The sequence below is a fragment of the Meleagris gallopavo genome, chromosome 21 (assembly GCF_000146605.3).
Source record: "Meleagris gallopavo isolate NT-WF06-2002-E0010 breed Aviagen turkey brand Nicholas breeding stock chromosome 21, Turkey_5.1, whole genome shotgun sequence".
Taxonomy (NCBI): Eukaryota; Metazoa; Chordata; class Aves; order Galliformes; family Phasianidae; genus Meleagris; species Meleagris gallopavo.
The window spans coordinates 5,080,310-5,086,309 of record NC_015031.2 but is presented as its reverse complement, the minus strand read 5'-3'; the positions used below and the strand labels follow the sequence as shown (position 1 = coordinate 5,086,309).

Sequence of the window (6,000 nt, the reverse complement as noted above, 5' to 3'; positions counted from 1 at the left end):
GGTTTTCTGTTTCACAGAATCACAGAACTGTAGAGGCTGGAAGGGACCTCTGGAGATCCCCCATCCAGCCCCTCCAGTGCAGTTCCCTGCAGCAGGGGCACAGGGAAGCATCCAGGTGGGTTTTAAATACCTGCAGGGAAGGGGACCCGCCCACCTCTCTGGGCTCCCTGTTCTGAGGCTCTGAAACCCTCACAGCAAAGAAGTTTTCCCTCGTGTTCGTGTTTGTTGGAGAGTTTTGGGGCTGGGATGTGTCTCTGATTGTGCCTCCCACATTTCAGCATACAGGAAAACACCGAGGTGTAGGACTGGATCAGAATCCTTTTTGGACAATAATGAATGGAGAGAAGAGCTGATTAGAAGATTACTTTACTCTTAATAAATTAACATAACAGACCAATTGCTGCCTGTAACCCTGCTGGCTCCTCAGGCCGGTACCGGTGCTGCTCCACACGGGCCAGGATCACAGCTCCTCACTGCTGTCCCACAGCCGGAGGGATAGGATTTCCTGGGCAGGATCAGCTGTGAGCTTATAAATAGCAAATGCCTGCTCAGCCTGCGTGGTGTGGCGTGGCCGGGCTGCAGCCTCACTGCCCGTGTGCTGCTCCACCAGCCTGGCCTGCAGCTCGGGGTGTGCAGCCAAACCTGCACATGAAAGTGAATTCCTGCACAGGTCAGCCTCTGAGCAGGGCAGCTGTGAGAGCTGCAGCCAGCTGGTTGGCATTGGTGTGGAGAGCTTTGGCGGCAGCGATGCGCAGTGCTGCCGTTGTGCACTGAGGTGGTCTCCAGTTATTGGGTGGTGCTTTGGGAAATGGGCTTTTAGCTGGGAGCCAGAGCTGATCTCTGCTCCAACTTCCTCGAGGTGTTGGTGCGGAGCCTGGGGTCGGGTCCCAGGGCTGCTTCTGCTGGCGCTTGCTTTGCAGCAGGTTCTGCAGACCTGGCTGCTCTGTGCAGAGTAGATGTGAAGGCAGCACCCTGCCTTCTGTGTGGCACAGAACGTTAATGGGACGTAGCAAAAGCAAAACAAAGCAGGCAGTCCCCGTTCTTTGCAGTGCTGGTGACTTTGCTGGTGTGTTTTGTTTTGATGTGGTTGTCCTTTCTCAACTGAGAGATGCTCTCAACTTTTCCTCGAGCAGAAGTGTGCCCAGGGCACGTCTCTAGGGAGGAGAGCTATGTGTTGGTGTTCTGATTGAAGACACACAGAGTTACCAACCCCAGAGGCATCCTTTCTTGCTGTGTTTGTTTGCAGGTGCATCGCTCCTGTTGGCACCTGGCTCAGAGCAGGCTGGTCTCGCTTACCTTCTGGCTGGGGCTGCACCAGGAACCCCACCGAGCTTAGCCTTCCCAGCCGCACACAGCAGCCTCTTGTGTGGGTCCAGCTCCAGGGGGTCGGCACCGTGCTGCCGGGAGGGAAGCAGGCGTGGGGCTGGCTGGGAATGGGGCCATAGCACTGACAGCACAGCACAGCACGGCGTGGGCCGGGTGCTGGGTGCACTGCAGGCCAGAGCTGCTCGGCACAAACAGCTCCTCCCCTTTGGAGGAGCCCATCCTGGCTGCAGGAGTGTAGGTGGAAACCACTCGCAACTTATCTGCTTGGGGGCAAAGTCTTGCGTCTGAACTTAAGCCCACATTCATGGCAGTATTTCCTCCCATTTCATGGTGCGAGCGGCGCTGGCCAGAGAGAGGAGTTGTGCCTTTTCCAGCCCGCTCAGTTCTTCTTTGCAAACTGAAGCAGTGGAATTGTTTGCTCTGCAGGACGGGCCGTGGTGCTGCTGTGAGTGACAGCGTGATGGTAAGGCCCCTCCGAGCATTTCTGCTTTACAGCCCATTCAGTTGCTTGCTGTCTGCCAGTCTTTCTCTGGTGTTCTCTGTTGAAATAGAGAACTGCTCTGAGCAAAGGGGTGCCGCCTGCATTGTTTCTTCTGGAAGCTTCGGAGGGCTTTTGTTTTCTGCTAGTCTAGGAGCTTGCTGAAGTAGCCAGCTTCCTGCTGGTGGTCGAGTTCCTTGTGGCAATCCAGCATCAATCTATTCAGTTGCCTCTATTCAGTCTCAACTGCATTGCCTGCCTCTACAATGATCTTTCTTTAATTAAAAAAATATATATATTTGCAAATAATCAGCAGAAGCACGCTTTATAGCTGGAGCATGAGTGGCATGCAGCACGCAGTGCCACGCAGCCAGGCTGAGCCTCTGGGGTGATTTTAGTGCACAAGAGGGAAGGCAGTGCCTGTCAGTGCCTCGTGGATGAGACGTCTGCACCCAGGTTGGGTATACCTTGTTGCTGAGGGTGCTGGGGAGAGCGAGCCTCCTGCAGCCAGGTGGGGGTGTAGCAGGATGCCCTGGGGATGCTGCTCCTCACGCATCAGCATCATCTGGGCTTGTGCTTGTGCTTGTTCTGCTTTCTGAGCCGAGCTTATGCCCCACTCCTGCCTCCCACTGCAGCTGCCCCAGTGCCAGAGGCACGGCTGTCCTGTGGCAGGTGGATTTTCCAAAGGCTGGATGCCTTTGTCTTACTGAACATTTATTTCAGAGTGAGAGCAGTGGGCCTGCGTGCCGACTGCATGCATACCTGTGCTGCCCAGAGGTTGGACCTGAGGAGGTGGGAATCACACTGTCAGACAGGGAGGCTGAAGTCAGGCGTGTTTCTGTTCCCTAAATGAAGGGTGAGGGCTGTGTTTGGACGGGGGGAGGACAGCAGTGACGTGTTTTGTGGATCAGTGGGAAGATCTGCAAGACAGTGGGGTTTGGTGTGCTGTGAGCATCAGAGGGCCCCTTAAGGAGCTCCTGCTGCACTGTGCTGGCAAGCTGGGGCGTTGCATCTTTGCTGTGGCTGTACCAAAGTGTCAAATCGCTCAGAGACCATCAACTTTCCTGTGCCTTTGGGTAGGTGTGGAGCTTTTCCAGCCCTCGTCTTTCTGCAGTGCTCCTTCGGCGTGCAGTGCTGTGATGCTGGGGCTTGTCACAGCTCAGTGCTTACCCGGCCTTTGTGCTGTAGCTCACATGTAAAGCTGTGCGGGATCGGCCGAGGTGTGCTGTGTGCTGCTGGGCAGCCATTTCCCTGCGGGGCCGGCAGGCTGCAGAGCAGTGCTGGGATCCGTGCAGAGGATTAACTGCATCTCCTGTTTCAGGGGTTTCAGCTTTGCTTTCTGCGTGTTTGAATCTTTTGTGCTTGCAGACAATGCGCCCTGTTCTCCTTCATCCTCTGCAAACATCCCTCCCTCCTGCACGAGGCCATCCATCACCTGCTTCTGCAAGGTGCCAGCACCCGGTGTGTCTCTGTCAGTGGAGCTCTGAGCTCGCATTTGTCATACCTGCAGCCTTGACAAGCAGCTGATGGAGACAACTGCCTTGTGAATGGGAAGTTCCTGGTGCTGGTGGCACTGAGGCTGTTGCTGGAGTTGTTGTGGTGCAGTGCTTTGGTGCAGTGATTTATTACCAGGTTTCAGGGAGTTTTGTCATCCCCCAGATAGCCTGGTGCCGAGGGCCCTGTGCATCTGTTCCTGCAGTGCTGCCTTTCTTAGGGCCGTGCCATCTCTGACTGGGGCAGATGGGGACGCGGGGCTGTGAGTGCGTCACTGACGTGTGCTGTGTTTTGGTGCCTGCATTCAGTGGCTTGTGGGGAGAGAAAGTCCCTTGATTTCAAAGGAGAAGTGCTCATTTCAGCTGTGAAGTCCCTGTTCTCAGGGGATTTTGAGCCCTGTGGTGGCGGCTGTAACCAGAGGCACATAGTGGGGTATCCAGCGAGTGTTGTTACAAACCCTGTGGTCAGGAAGGCCAGCGATGGGAGGCACTCGGACACTGCAGGTCGGTACAGAAATCCCCAGGGGGATCCTAACACACTTCCCAAACTTTCCCTATAGCTTTACCAGCCCACACCACAGCTCAGTGCTGAGGGCTCTCTGCCCACGGTGCAGCAGTGCTTAAGCAAAGGCAGCGATCCTTGTTCTGCTGCTGCTGGCCTGGCTGCTGTGACCACAGCGGTGTTGGGTGAGCATGAGGGGAAGGGGGGGCAGCGTCTTTTGAGGACCTGACCTGGGGTCTGTTGTTCTTTCACTTGGGCAACCAGCCACGTCGGGTCTCAGAAAGCCCCTGCCATGTGCAGGGATGGCTGCGTGATCCAAAGAAGAGCTGGGCAGACTGGGGAGGTGTTCATGCCCATGGCTCAGCGCTGCTGCTCTGCCAGCACCTGGGTGTTGTGCTCATTTTGGGGTGCCTTGGAGGGGTGCTGAGGTGGCACAGCTTGGGCATGGGGACCTGGGTGCTGGGTGCCAGGGTTGCTTGTGCCAGAGAACGAGTGACCTGCTCCACTCTGCTCCACTCCCTCTGTCCTTTGCACTTTCTTGGATTGGCCCGAGATAATTTCTTACAGCTCTGCTCTTTGCTCTTTCCTCTCTTATTTTCCAAGTCTCTGTGTGCTCCCTGCTGGCTCTGCTCCCCACCAGCCCCCTGCTGGGGGTGTCCCCCCAGCACGGCAGCATCTCTCTGTGTTCCCATTGGAAAGGTGTGGTGGGGTGCCTGGGGCTGCTGGACATCCTGCTCAGCAAGGAGAGCCAATGGAAGTTGTCAAGCCATAAAACTGCCCAGCGCAAAGGCTCTGTGCAGACCCTCTGTTAGAAAGATGTGCAGAGCTCCCATAGGCAGTGTTAAACAGGACGAAAGAGGAAGTAAAAGTGGTTTTGTGCTATAGAGCAAAGTGATAGTTTTGTGTGATAAAATGCACGTTAATAAAAAGCAAAACCACCTCCTTCCCTGCCTCTCTTTCCCCCTCCCTCTCCCTCCTGCTGCATCAATAGCTCTTTCTGCTGGAGGAATTTCCAGCAGTGTGACATTTCTGTGTGACCTGGGGCTCATCTTCTCTTCCTTGAAAGAGGAGAGGAAGTTGCTCGGACTCCTCGGGAAAGGTTCAGTAGCTCTGCTCCTCGTACCGAGAGGAACTCACATTTTTGGCATGTTTCAGCGATTATGAAACAGATGAAATGGAGCTCCCTGGAGCTCAGGGCACCAGCAGGCAAAGTCCCACCGCGGCGGTGTGCTTCCTCCCGGCCCCAGAAATCCCAGAGCTGGGGTTCTGCTGGGGGCACTGGGAGCTGGGTGCTTCCCACACTGCGATGTGAGGTCTGGAGGTGCCAGCTCTGGAGGTGCCAGCTCCCCTCCCGCCTGGTTCTCATCACTCTGCTGTCCACAGCCTTGTGTTGCTGCCCTGGGTGTGAGCGTGCGTCCGGAGATGAATAAGCAGTGCGGGGGAAAATCTGGCTCTGGATAAAAATGTGTGGGGTCTGCCAGGCGTGTGGTGTCCTCTGCTCGTGTCAGCCAGGTGCTGATGTGCAAAAAGGTGCCCGCTTTGGATTTAAGCGAAGAAGAAAAGGAATCCCGTTGCCTTTTGTCCCAAATCTCTTGGAAGCAGGAATTTGGTGCTTAGTGAGCCCTAAAGCAGTTGGTAATCGCAGCCATGAGAAGTTGTGCCAGCTGCAGCAGATGCACCGAAGCCCCGTGGCTGTGCTGGCACCCAGCTTGCCTTGTGCCTGTGCCCAAGTGCTGGGCAGTGCAATGGGACAGCAGTGTGCGTTTGTGCAGCTTGCTCTGCAGATAAGCAGGGGACTCACTATAAATATATCGGGTTGCTGCTTATCGATTGGCCGGGGATTTCCCTTTCTAAGCACATCTGCTAAGGGGACGTCACACCATCCCTGTTTTTAGAAGCAGTTAAGCTGATGGTAGAGGGCAGCGATGCTCACCTGGACCTCCTGTCCTGCCTGCATGGTGTGCTGAGCTGTGCACGCAGCAGGGCAGTGCTGGGCAGGCAGTCCCTTCAGGCTGTTTTCCATTGCTATGATGCTGAGCTGGATGGCTCCAGCTGCCTGCAGGTGGAAGGAAGCCAGAGAGCTTGGTCTCATCTTCCTAAAGACAAGCTTCTGGGGACTGGGCATGGAAAAGGGGAATGGTGACAGTGATTACAGCGATAGGACAAGAAGTGATGGCCTTCAGGTGCGCCAGGGGAGGTTC

The 6,000-nt window shown here is 55.6% G+C and overlaps 1 protein-coding gene across 2 annotated transcripts in view; it reads left to right on the top strand.

Annotated features, from left to right (window-relative positions):
* The first annotated feature begins 9 nt into the window (after positions 1-9).
* The window catches only part of MTMR4 (myotubularin related protein 4), a 40,945-nt gene continuing 34,954 nt past the window's right edge, over positions 10-6,000 (top strand). Inside the window, exon 1 of one of the 2 annotated variants that reach the window (XM_031556425.1) lies at positions 10-115. The gene's annotated coding sequence lies outside the window, so the exon portion shown is untranslated. Of the gene's footprint in view, positions 116-1,577; positions 1,790-6,000 lie in introns of those variants that run through there. The other variant, XM_010721840.3, reaches the window with a different exon arrangement.